The sequence below is a fragment of the Anolis carolinensis genome, chromosome 3, assembly GCF_035594765.1.
Source record: "Anolis carolinensis isolate JA03-04 chromosome 3, rAnoCar3.1.pri, whole genome shotgun sequence".
Classification (NCBI taxonomy): Eukaryota; Metazoa; Chordata; class Lepidosauria; order Squamata; family Dactyloidae; genus Anolis; species Anolis carolinensis.
Window position 1 is genome coordinate 260,874,448 of NC_085843.1, and position 13,996 is coordinate 260,888,443.

At 39.7% G+C, this 13,996-nt stretch overlaps 1 protein-coding gene and 1 long non-coding RNA gene across 3 annotated transcripts in view; one reads left to right on the forward strand and one right to left on the reverse strand.

Moving 5' to 3' along the window:
- Nucleotides 1-8,756, reverse strand: part of LOC134297876 (uncharacterized) — a 33,925-nt gene extending 25,169 nt beyond the window's left edge. Inside the window, exon 1 of the long non-coding RNA XR_010004777.1 lies at nt 8,016-8,756. This is a non-coding gene — a long non-coding RNA (uncharacterized LOC134297876). The remainder of the gene's footprint in view (nt 1-8,015) is intronic.
- Nucleotides 1-13,996, forward strand: part of kcnab1 (potassium voltage-gated channel subfamily A regulatory beta subunit 1) — a 205,447-nt gene that overhangs the window by 87,537 nt on the left and 103,914 nt on the right. The window lies entirely within an intron of this gene.

The window sequence follows — 13,996 nt, forward strand, 5'->3', positions numbered from 1 at the left end:
TGTGATTTAGGCCAGTAGGTTGGTGCATTATGGAAGCGATTGCAATTTTTCTGGGGTTACACAACAATGACAAGCAAAATCAGACAAAATCCACCAGCTCCAGGCAGTCTATTTCTCTAATGGCTCAGGTTTTAACTCCCTGCTGTCATCTTTTGTTTTTACCAGTGGAATTACATCAGCATAAAGCACAAACATGCTGCATACTATGGAGTTTCACTCTCATTGCCCCATGCCTTTCACTGTCATCCTTCCACATTTCCAGTTTTGACATTTACAGACTTGATTTAAAAATATCCTCTGTTGGAATTACTAGGTCTTTCAATGTGACTCTCTCGGGGGGGAGCCAATCTCTTTATCCATGGATTTTCACTGTCATGGTGGTTCTGTGTCACCTAACCCCAGCAAATGTGGAGAGTTGACTATAATTTTAAGGAGAAGACATGGAAGATGGGCTTATGGAGAATTATTAGTGAAACTTGGAAGCAGCAATATGCTTCTGAAAGCAGGAAGGAAGAATTCAACCCCACGCTGTCCAAGCCTACAATCCACAAGAGGAACAGTTAGTTAGCTTAGGAATAGGCTGAGGGAATTCTTTCTTTCCCTTCCGACTCCTGAATGACAGTTGGAATTTCTCTATTTGTTCCCTCTTTCTGCTCTCATTCTGATTGGTTGTGTAGAATAGATACTCTTCAGGTGCATGCCTTTTTTTTCAGACATCTGCTTTTTATATCCGTGGATTGAGACCTCTCTCTGCTTGCGTGTGTCAGGAGAGATTGTGATGACTCATGGGCCTTGTAGTCCTGTTCCTAGTACTATTGTGGCAGACGAAGAGGAAAACATGGGATTTTCGCCGGTTCAGCCAGAGCCGGAGCCTCTCCACCTGGAGGATGTTTGCCCTCAAGAATTCAGCCAAACAGGCCTTGGGCAGAACTCCCCCCCGTTTTCCTAGAGGGACAATTATACTAGAGATAGAGGAGTCAGAGAGGCTAATCGCCGGAGCCTGAGAATCGCTGCCAAACAACTAGCTGATTAGGTCTGCTTCCCTTGGGAAATTCTAAGGAGTCATGCATCTGGACAGAGTTGGGTTTCACTTCTCGTTCTCTAGGGAAAGTGTTCTGTTGGCGGGAAAACGAGATCCAATATAGGTGTTTGTCGCAAGGGGAACTTTGCGGAGTCAATTGATCAGCTTGAGGAGAGAGATCGTGTGTGGACTTCGTAACCCCAGTTCCTTGCTTCCCGGATCAAGTTTCAAGCCTGCCTTGTTTCACGTTTTGCCACGGACCTTGTTTCATGCTTCATGTTTGCCTCGTTTCAAGTCTTTGATCTAGCCAAGAATCAAGTTTATTTTCCAGCCTTGTTGTCAAGCTACATTGGACTTTAAAGACTCTGTCGTTTCCCCACACTATTGCTTGGCAAAGTGTGTGTTTCAGTCAAGTGGATTAAAACTTTGAACTCTAATATCTTATATTGGACAATACATTTCTGGACTATATTTGACCTCATCTGAAAGGTCTGCTTCTGAACTATATTCTTCACTTGTTTTTATTGTTTTTATATATTTCTTTAATAAAGATATTAGATAGAGTCTGGCCTCTGCGCATGGTTATTGGTGTTCTGCAGCCTGGGTCCTGACAGAGATGTAGTGTTGGGAGATTTTCCCCTCTCTTGAACGTGAGAAGCGATGGAGTTAGAGTAGTTCAGACCCAGTTCTTTACTATTAAGAAATGTAGGGTTTTTTTGTAAATAAACCTTTTGTAACTTTAAAGATTGAACTCTGCATCTTTTCCTCCTAAGCTCTAAGTTCTTTTCAGCCACAACACTTCACGCTCTGCTTGCTGTGTGCTGAATGCTCAAGTATCCTGTTTGTATTTTTGGATGCTCTGCTGTATTTTTGGGAGTTTTCCCTAACAATTTGATGTTCATATTTTATTTCTTATATGTTTTTCATATATGCTCAGGATGGTTTAACCCTTTGGCCCTCTCTTGCTTTTTTTTGGTTTTGTTTACGTGGGAATATGGTTTCCATCGCAGAAAAGGAAAAAGAGCTATTTTCAAAATGAATATAAGATTCTAGTCTATGGAGAACCTTAGATACAAGAAATATAAGTTGCATATACAGTCTCCATTGTTTTTTTTTAATGGAGAGTCACAAAACTAGAGCAGCAAAGAGTATCAGCCTTAGACCCATTCATGTAAAGCTGCATAGAAACCACACCCAGACAACTTATTTTGGTGTATGAAACAAACAAAAATCCCACAAACTATCTTTTCTTATACATGGTAATAGAAATACACTAAAAACAAAATAAAGAACACTTTTCTGACCCTTTAAATCTGCTGAGGCAGGTGTGTCACTTGCCTAATAGTAAGACTGCTGTTAGAATATTACAATCTAGTGTGACTATTGCTTCCATACTTGCTCTAAACAACTAGGACTTCCTAGTACACACATTCTTTTTGCCTGCAGTTTATTAGGAAGCTGTATGAAAAGTATAGCTGTGCAAGCCATTCCTCATTCCAACAGACTGGGCGAAACACTTTGAGTATATCAATTGCTTTACCGTTCTCATCTCATTTGGCTTTACAACAGCTCTGACTGCTTGGTCAGGATAAGACATAGTGAGACTTTGCCAGCTCTTCATTCAATCTTTCTCTCATTTCTTTGAGGACTTATTACTGCAAGTAGGGAGGGAAAATGAATCTGTTGTCCAACAACTACAGAAGAATGAAGACAGAAGCTAGCCTGCAGGCAGCATGAGAGAAATAACCGTCTTCCAAGGATTTTACAATCTAATATCCATCACAACGTTCTCAGTAGAGATGTTTGTAGCCTAGTCATCTCTCTGCAAAGGATATATCTGCCAAACATGGAGAGGCTTCTAATGAGGGCTGGACAGATCAGTGCAAAATACAAATAAAATCTGAGGTTTTTTTTAAGGCATGCTTGGCAAGTTTGGGGATCTGGAAAGAGATCAGACTTTCATGTGTATATTGTTCAACTTTGCAGGTCTTTTTCTATACCAGCTGTATTTAGGTTGAGCAGGGAGCCATCTACACTGTAGCATTAATGCTATTTGACACCACTTTAATTGGCATGGCCCTGTGCTATGGAATCCTGGAATTTGTAATTTCCATAGCACTGAGCCATGGAAGTTAAAGTGATGTCAAATGATGTTAATTCTACAGTAAATATACATTTTTACATTGAGATCCTATGTTTTTTCAGTATCATGTAAATATCCGCTGGCAGAGTCACCTTGCACAACCCCTGTACTGAACAGCAACACAATGCTATGTGTGGATCAATCAATGCCCAGTGTGCACATTTTGGAGCTGAACCCTAATCCAAGCATGATAGACATTTTTCCACAACTTCAGTTAATTTTCACTTCAGATTACCTAAAGATATGTAACAAGTATACTATGAAATTTGAAGAGGACATATTTATTTATTTGAGAAATTTATATTCTCCCTTTCTCTGAGAACAGACACAAGGCAGCTACAACAGAACAAAAAAAATGCAGTACAAAAGTTAAAACAACCCATAAAATCATACATCTTTGAAACCCCTTTGCACTCTGCACCATCACACAATGTTGCCCTCCTGCTACAGCAGGGTTTTCATTTATGTACCTTGTACAAAGAGAGAGAAAAAAATAAATGAGCCAATGGCTTAGAACTACTATGTTCCTGAATGATGCTTACAACATGTTGTAACTGGAAGCCATGTAAATATATGTTTAAAGGCTATTAAAATATGAATTTCAACAATGCTGTTCCATGCCTGTGAGTGCACTGAATAATATTTTTTCAAATTCTCCCCTAAGGTCACGTTAGCAATGTAGATGAACTTCCATCTGTTTGCCCAGGCTAAAATTGCAGAGTACCCAGTTAAAATTGTCCATCTTTGACCTTGCTTTTTCAGCTTCTTTTGCACTTTTGAAAACATTTTTTCTGAATGCTCAGTGAATTGCAAGCATGATGCATGACCATCAAAACTGGTGACCTGTGTGTTTTCCATTTCAATGTCAACCCAAGTGTTTTGTATATCAGGAGTGTAGCCATGTGTTAAGTACAGGGTGAGAACCTGGTAGAGCTACACTGTCTGAAGCAGAGAATGCTATTACCACTACCATCCGATAGCCTCATTTAAAATGGTACACAAATATTTATAAATTCAGGAGATACTTAGCTCATGTTTCACAAGGTCCTTAGCCTTTTCTGCCAAAGAAGGTTGATATCTCAGCAAACAAATTCCAGGATTCCATAGCATTGAGCCACAGCAGTTAAAACGGTGTCAATACATTACTAAACCCAATTGCCATTTCCGGCAGATAACATAGTCATTCAATGGGATTTACATAAGTATTGATTTATCATTCAGTAATTGTTTCAGTGGGTGAAGCCTCACAAAGAGGCCCTTTCTACACTGCTATACTGTCCAGATTACCAAACAGATTTGAACTGGATTGTATGAGTCTACACTGCCACATAATCCAGTTCAAAGCAGATAATCTGGATTTTTTATGTGTAGAAGGGGTCTCATCAGATGGGGTAAAAATCAGTGGCATACACCAATTCCTCTTCAGTTTTGCCATGGAGCCCATTGGCTCCCATCCCATTATGTACATCTACTTTCAGTGGGGCTCCATGGCAAAACTGAAGAGAAACTGGTGTATGCCACTGCGGCAACACAGGATGCTTCCCATGTTGCATTGGGATTGATGGGGAGAAGCCAGGCAGTGGATACTTCCCCTCATGGGATGTGGCCTGGGGTAAGGTAAGATGGGCAATGCAGAGTGTGGGGCGACGGGTTGTCTATGCCTCCCCCTCCCCATGGAAATTCCTGCAGCTCATATTATGAGGTACAAGTTCTTTAAATGGAATATTTATATTTATATAGTTATATTTAATTATATACTATCTTTTTCCTTATTCCATTTCATGTTCCTTTAAGCTGACAATTTTATGTGGTTTTCTTGACAAGATTCATTCAATGGGGATTTTCCACTGCTTTCCTCTGTGGCTGGGAAAGTGTGTCCCATGTGTTTCCATGGCTGAGCAGAATCCCAATTCTGATCTCCAAAAATCCTAGATCAAAGTTCTGTTAATGCTTTTGCATTTTCATGTTCAGTCCATTATTTTGTTGATGATGTTGCCGCCCCTCCTTTCCCTCTAAAAGTCACATATGTCAAAATCTGTTTATGCCTCCTCCACAACTTTCACTCCTATTGAGGCCAGCAGCAGCTTAACTGTAGGCTGGTTTATTCACATGCTCTGTCTGTGTGTGCTCAGAGCGCATATGTGATATTGTCAAGGCAAACAATGCCCTGAGAGAATCAGTCCTTGGTTGCAGTGTGGGCATTTTCTCAAGCAATGCATGCCTAATAGCAATACTCACCCTTAATATTCAAAGCCAGTTGCCTCCATGCAATAGCATCTCAGACAGATATTTCCAAACTGTTTGCTGCTATATGTTGCTACAGAATGAGATACCGCTATGTGAAATAAAAAATATATTTTAAAAAATGTAATGAAAGATTTTCATGAGATATGTTGTGTCCTTATACATTTTGCTATTGCAATTCATGTATGTGTTTGTATCTCTTATAAGGGATTCATGTAACCTCCAGTATGCTAGTAAAACTGTATCACAAAATGATGCATGTTTAAAAAGTGCATCACCAACATGAAATGTGTGAATGGCTGTGATCTAAGGACTCTTTGAGATCATTGAGGATCATCCAGACAATTCCTTTTAAATATCAATCCTTCTTCATGTGTTTGTTTCTCTTATTGTTTTTGCTATTATGTTGATGACAACATTCATGAATGCTCTCCAAGTGCCACATCCCTGCTCAGGTTTTGCAAACTCTGGTTTATGCCTTCTTTGATTGAATTAATACCCCCTGTAATATGGTCTTCCTCTTACCCTATTGTCTTCCACTTGGATGTTGTGTGCCTTCAAATCATTTTTGACTTAAGGTGAACCTATCATGGGGTTTTATTGACATAATTTGTTCAGAGGAGGGTTGACTTTGATACAGTGAGTTCCTGTGCTCGAGTGGAGATTTAAACCTTGATCTTCAGAGTTTTAGTCCGCTGCTCAAATCACTACACTATGCTTCTCTTGCCTTCCACCCTACCAAGCATTAATGAATCTTTTTAATGAATCCTATCTTTGTGTGATATTGAGGGTGAAGGCCTGATTCATTTGTCTTTTTGGCAGTCGATGGTATCTGCAGAACTCTTGCCCAGTATCACACTTTAAATGAATTGATCCTCCACTTAGCAGCTTTCCTCACTGTCCAGCTTTACACCAATACATAGAAATCAGAAATGCTATAGCATGGATTATTTCAACTTCGGTATTTAAATATGTTTAATGAAGCTAGCACTCTCAGGTGCACTGAATAATATGGATCAGTAGTGGGAATTATATGGATCCTCTACATTAGTGGTTCTCAACCTGTGGGTCCCCAGGTGTTTTGGCCTACAAAATGGCAGTTTACCAGCTGTTAGGATTTTTGGGAGTTGAAGGCCAAAGCATCTAGGGACCCACAGGTTGAGAACCACTACTCTACATCTTGTTGGACTCCAAGTCCCAGCAGTCCTAGTCAGTGCAACCAATGGTCAGAAATGGTGGGAAATGCAGACTGATATCTGTAAGGCTCCATGATTCTCATCCTTGATGTTGTTAAGCCCAACTGGAACAGACTTGTTGACTCAATGATATTTACTTAAGTGTTGACTTTCAACAATTCATTCAATGGATCTATTTTGGCTGGGATTACCATAAGATCCATACCTTTCCCCCATGTATAGATAGATACACATTACACTTCTGACAGAGACTGAGAAAAACAACTTTTAAGTCAACCCTCTCCTTTCCCCCCCAATAACTCTGTTGTGAAATTTGCTTTCTCTTCAGTTCTTTGAAAATATAAATGGTTTTTACTCTATAGGGCCTCTACATAAAAAACCATGATTTAAAAGCCTCTTTATTTGAGCATGGTTGATTCCATTCACCATCCCTGAACAAACTTCACATTATAACTGACTGACTATATTTTTGAAATGCATTTACTGGAATACCACCTTTGAAGGGATAAGAGAAGCGGCATTCTAGCTTCACAATAACCCTACAGTGTGAGCAGAGTATGGATTTATGTATTCATCCCTTACGTTCACATTCAGTTCATGATGACAAATAGAGACAAGGGACAACCCTTTTGTTGCCTGTGGCAGAACAGGAAATGGTAACCTCATTCACCCAAATCAATGCTGATGGGACCTAAAAACACCCAGGTTGTTTTGTCATGCCAGTGAGAAAATCCCATGTACGTCTTTTTCCATCCTCAGCAGTAAAAACAGCATGACAAGAGGTTAAATAACCATTTGGCACTCATTCATGACATTCACAGTTCGTTGCCTGAAGCAGACACCTCACTCAGCCCAATAGCAGGGTAGAGTTTGCATGCACTTTCCTCATTTTATCCTCACAATGAGATTGTGGGCTGGGCTTGGTTGAGAAATAAGGGAGCTTTGTGGCTGAGAAGGAATTTGGATTTACTCATTACTAGTAGACCTTGATCCTGGGTTTTCACTCAAAGCCTGATGACTTATCACACCACACTAGTTTTCTTGTGAGTAGATTAATAGGTGCTGCTCCAGTGGGAAGGTAACGGCGCTCCATGCAGTCATGCTGGCCACATGACCTTGGAGATGTCTATGGACAAAGCCGGCTCTTCGGCTTAGAAATGGAGATAATCACCAACCCCCAGAGTCAGACATGACTGGACTTAACATCAGGGGAAACCTTTACCTTTACCCATGCCGGCCACATGACCTTGGAGGTGTCTACGGATAACGCCGGCTCTTCGGCTTAAAAAATGGAGATGAGCACCAACCCCCAGAGTCGGTCACGACTGGACTTAACATCAGGGGAAACCTTTACCTTTAAGGTATATTTAGCTGCCAATTAAAAGGTTAACAAAAGCAGAAATTCACTAACCAGATATGCCCTTCCTTAAGGGGATTGACTATGTCGTTCATTGTTTCCTTTGGTCATGTAGAAATTTCAGTTCCGGAAACTTTTTTCCAGTATACTGGCTAACCCACTTATGTACACTCCAGCGTGGACGGACTGAGTCTTCCAGCCAAAAGGTTAATACCAACTCTGCATCATCCCCCGGTTGTCATAGAAACAAGTGTTATTACCAGCCTTTCTACATGAGTTGCCAGAGTTAACTTCCCAAGCTTCAGTCTAGTTACCATGGCACTGCCTCACCATAAGTGGATTTATTTTATTTTTTCATTTAGGAAATCATATCTATTGTATTATTGTTTTTCTCTGTATGTAATGGAAAATTTGTTTCACTTCTCTCTTGGCCTTGCCCAAAGATTTTGTTTTAAACCACCACAACTAAACAGGGAGAGCATGTATTTCCTTCTGGTATGCCTACTAAGGATTTATTCCTATATCCCTGTATACTTTCCTTTTCATTTAATGTAAATCTACATATTACATTGCTGCTTCAGTCAGAGGTGTCCAATGCAGTTTACATGGTTCCCTCAGATACTAGGGGTGCATCTAAACTGTGGCATTAATGCAGTCTGACACCACTTTAACCATCATTGCTCAATGTTATGATATCTGGGTTTCGTAGATGGGTGAAGGCTAAAGGCATATAAAACTACAGCTTTCATGGCATTGAACTCTTGAAGCCAAACTATATTAATTCTACTGTGTAGATACAGCCTTAGGACTTCATCAAATGGAGCTAGGAAAAATGGAAGAAAGTGGGGGAAATCATCTTTGTGCACGTAGAATCATCTTCTTTGTGTGGGATTCTGTCTTCAAAGAAGACGGAGAATTTACTTTCCCTATAACACAGGATCGCCTCCTCCCGCCTCAACCATTCACTTAGAGGAGACACAAAGCATTATTCTTAAGACGCCACTTCTATGGGCTCCTTTACTTTCCCTCTCAATCCTGCTAATTTAGAGGAGACCCAAGGCACTGTTTTAAGACAGACACTACTTCTGGGATACTTTAGTTTCCTTCTCAATCCTCTTACTCTGGAGGAGCCCCAAGGCACTACTCTAACTTAATATACTGTAGTTTTTTAAAAAAGAATAAGTTCAAAAGCTAGCAATAGCACAAATTTGAAAGCCTAGATTACTGTGAAGGAGAAAATGCAGTGAAAACAAAGTGGTGATATCTTACACTTGCACTATTCTTTAGGACAGTGGGTCCCCAGGTGTTTTGGCCTACAACTTCCAGAAATCCCAGCCAGTTTACCAGTTTTTAGGATTTCTCGGAGCTGAAGGCCAAAACTTTTGGGGACACACAGGTTGAGAAACACTGCTGTAGGATTACATTAATTTGAAAATTACTGTTCCAGGCTTTTTTGTATCATGTCAGAAGTGAAAATACTGCAAGTCGCTTCTGGTGTGAGAGAATCGGCCATCTACAAAGACATTGTCCAGGGGACATCTGGATGTGTTACCATCATGCTGGGAGGCTTCTGTGCCCGCATGGGAAGCTAGGGCTGATAGATGGGAGCTCACCCTGTCATCTCGTGGATTTGAATTGCTGACCTTCAGGTCAGCAGTTCAGCCAGCAAAGCAGCAGCTCCACTTGTTCCAGGCTGACGCAAAAAGATTTTGTAAAAGAATTGAGCATAGGGGAGGAATGCTCATTCCTCCGATTCAACACATGCAAATCAGACAGATCCCATCCCATATCTTTTTAAGTGCTTTCTCCCATTCCCAGGCACATCTGGAGCTCAGATTATGATTTTTCCCTAGTTTCAATCCCCCTCCGCATTGTTTCTCCACACTTCTGACACAGTTCACAGATGAAACACCACACGTGACAGCGAGAAGTCAGAAAGGCTGTCATATGATAGGCTCCGTGGTACTTCATCCATGAAGTGAGTCCCCTCAGGAAGATAGAGTGGAATAAAAATAATTTTTTTTATTTATTTAAGAAGTGTGTGGAAATGAAGGGCTCTGCCAGTACGCAAGCAGAGGTGAATCAAAACAAACACCCAGCTTGTGTCAAACAGTTTAATTAAAGCAGCACTTACTGTCTGACTGTTTTCATAGTCCAATACAAAACATAAAGATAGCACTCAGCCATACAGAATCTAAGACAAAAGACTGAAAGTAAATGCCAATGCAGGTGCAGATGAACATTGTAATCAAATGTCCAGTCTAGTAGTCAAACACTGAGAGTTCAATGATTAATGTCCAAGGATCAAGAGTCTACACCGTAGTCAATAGTCAGTCCAGAGATTCAAGGTTCCAAGAGTTCAGAAGACAGGACAGGATATCAAAAGTCCTCAAACCTGAGGGGGAACCTGCAGCATCCACAGTCAGATAGGACAAATACTTTTCACCCCAAGATCAGTCTCTAGGCTAGCTCCTTATATCCAGTAAAACCCAGCTGCAATCTATCTCTTGCATGTCTCTACACTTAATTGCTTTCACCTGTAACTCTTACTTACAGACTACTCAGTCCTTTAGAACTAAGACTTACATTAGCCCCTTCCATCACCAACTGCTAGACCTGACACCACCAACCACCATCAACTGCTAACAGGAACTTGCATATCATGAAATCCTTAGACTGAAGAAAAAATAATTTCTCAGCTGTGATGCAGAATTATTATTTTCCAAATAATAATCTTTTCCAAATAGTAAGGGTGAAGACAGAGATAACAAATCCTTCTTCTCCAAGAGGATTAAACCTCTTTTTATAGGATGTGAGAATGTTGTTTGGTTGCTTAACTGGAGTTGTTGGATCCACTATAAGCAGAGCATGTGTTCCAGTGGTACGCTGTGGTCATTCCCGTGGATGGAAACAGGGGTGCCACTTTTGAATGAGACTCCTCTCTGCAGTATCTTTTGCACAGCATTAATGCTAGAAATGAGTTCGCATCCACATGTCCAATCCTGTTGCTTCTATATTGCCTTGTAAGACACAGGGGACAACATTTTCCCTTGTGTATTTCATGTATGACTAATACACTGTGATTATATTCAGTATCGCTGACAAGTTCCTCCGAATCACCAGCCTACAGTGTCACCTATGTTCATTTCCACAGGCATCATCACCATTCCCTTAAAATAACTATACTACGCTGGCTACAGATTTTGATGTATCGTTGTTACCTGGATACGGCTCTAAATTTAAACTGCAGTCATTTGCAAGTTGTTTTACTGATTCAGATACTTTAGAATTAATTAAAAATGAATAATTACCACCATTTCCTCACCCAGAGCCTTTTGGAGACATATATAGTGTCCTTTGCTGTCAAATGAAACTCTGACTAGGCATGTGCTTTGTTAGTTTATTTGAGATGCAAGCCCTGCTAAGCAGCCACAATGAATTGCTACCATCTGGCATAGTCTGGCAGTTATTTGAATTGGACTACTGCAGTGTGTTATGCATGGATCTACCCTTGAAAATTACCCAAAAACATCTGCTGTGTCCAAAAAAGGCAACCAGATTATTTACCAGAAGTTGGAACCACTCATAGCAACCAACTAATTAAAATCAATGTAATTTTGAACTAAGTGAGAAATGTTCTAATGTACAGAAGCAACATACATTTATTTTAAGCTGAATTGATTGACAAGCTAGAATGTTAGCATTTATCTAATTCTAGAATTATATTCTTAATTTACTGATTAATTGAATAAGTTTTCTTAGGGTTTTTGAATAACATTCTCTTTTTAAATTATTTTCTCAGAATTGAGGAAGTAACCATTTTAAGTCTTACTACTTACTCAGTGAGACAGTGTGGTAAGGGGTTTAGAGATTAGCAGATCAAGTTACAGAACCTCTTTCCCAATCCCGGCCACCGTTCTAAACATAACAACAAATTACTGAAAATAAGACATTTCTTTGCCTCTGTAAATCTATGGAATTTCAGAAACTTGTAGAAACACTTGAAACTCATGTGAAGTAAAGACCAAAAAAACAAAAGCAACTGGGGTGGGGAATAAAAGTATTAATGGAAATGTTCATACTGGAAAAAATAGTTCAAATTTAAAAATGAAACATTAATTAAAATGTTACATACATTTAATACTTTTTCTCCTCTGACAAAAATATAGGTCAGATAGAGGTGGGCTTTTAAAAACCTTATTCGTGATTGGCTAAATGCATTCACTTTTGCACTAATTTTTCTAGCTCTGCTTGGAACACATTCACCAGAGATGAAAAATCTTTATTGATTTCTCATTTGCTTCCAGCTACAACACAAAGTATTGGAGTGCTTTAAAGTGCTATACCTACCATTTGGGACAAGAGTGTCAGAAGGACTTACTGCCCTTATAGTTAATGCATTATTTGCTACTGTTATCACTGGTAGGCAGGATATAACTAGAGAGGAGGACCTTTATTCTAATGATATGTTTCTTTTTACTGAAAATATCCCTGTTTTGACATGTGAAATATTAGCACCAGGAAACCCACAAGGCAGTTTCAGCAGTTGCTACCCTTGCACTGCATTTATCTACAGATAAATAGCTGGATACGTCTCCACTAATGTCCCTTCCCCAACTGTTCCTTCTGAGTTGCTTAGCTTGTTTCCTTTCTTTGGAGGACAGGGTTTTTTGTGCCATGCCCACACAGCCTTTCCTGTTCTCCTTCAAACTGAGTTAGCTGTGATGGACAGGTCCTAATGTCCATGTCAAAGCAAGGGTCACTGGCCAAGCCAGCCAGTTTCTGTACCATCTTGACTTGAGCCAGTCCCTGACAGATGGCTGATTTCCAACCACATTCAAGCTTCAGTAGAAGTTCTGAAATATTTTATCTTAGATGGACTTGGCATCAACCAATAAAAGTACAGGATCAGCTCAACCACCCAACTGCTGTCCTAATTCAGGATGTAATACAACTGCAGCACCATTAACCTCAATCACATTATCTTGGACTTACCTAAGTGTAATTAAGAACCGTGCCATACAAATCTGCTTCAGGGAACAAAACTGTCATAGCAGCCCTTGACATTTCATTCATCCATTTCTGTCTTGTCAGCACTTTGTCCAAAGTATTTAACCTATAAGTTAAATGAAAGCCATCATGTTGAAAAATTAGGCAGCTATTAGTATTATGAAATAGTCCTGAGTCATTTTTCAGAATACCAAATAAAATAAATGAGGCTTATACAGTTGCCAGAGTAAAAGGTCTTTCATTTATACTAACAGCAGCATATTTTTCATGTCACATTCTTGCTACTTAAAAAAGCTTGTTCTTCCTGCAAACTCTGTGAAGCATTTTCATAAGCTGTAAATTAAACTCAGCTATATTCAGCAACCTTTGCAAATTAACTGTGGAAACAGGTATTAGAGGGGGAAAGTGTCAGAGTTATATAAAGAACTGATTGGACATTAAAGACCCAGGGGAGCAATGTGTCTTGTAATATCTTGTCAGTAGTAAATTATCTTGGAGAAAGATCAACAGCTCTTTTTTTAAAAAAATAGTGATACACTGCTATGAGCCCAGATTGGTTGCTGATCATCATATTTCAAGCCAGGTACGGGAAAAATTGGATTTTCAGATATTGTTGGACTGCAAGTATAATCATATAACACAATTATTTATGCTGGCTAAGGCTGAAGGGAAACAGAGTCATACAGCATCTGGAGGTCTGCATTTGTTACGATCCGGGTCCCAAAATCAGGGCTGAGTTTTAAATAAACAATAGGAGGATAAGCCAAAGTCCAAAATTCACTAATAAAAAACTCAAATGCTCAAGTCCTTTAAAATCAATCCAAAATAACAGAAATACAATACTAAAATCAACAAGAGTGAGCCAACCCAAGTTCCAAAGTTCAATTAGCCAAAATCAAGCCAGAGAAGTATGAAGTCAAGTCAGAAACAAACAATAACCAAAGTCAGAGTCCAGAAGCCCAACATCAGGAGTTCTTGAAAACAAAGCCAAAGTTAGAGTCACGAAGTCAAGTGCCAGAAGTTTT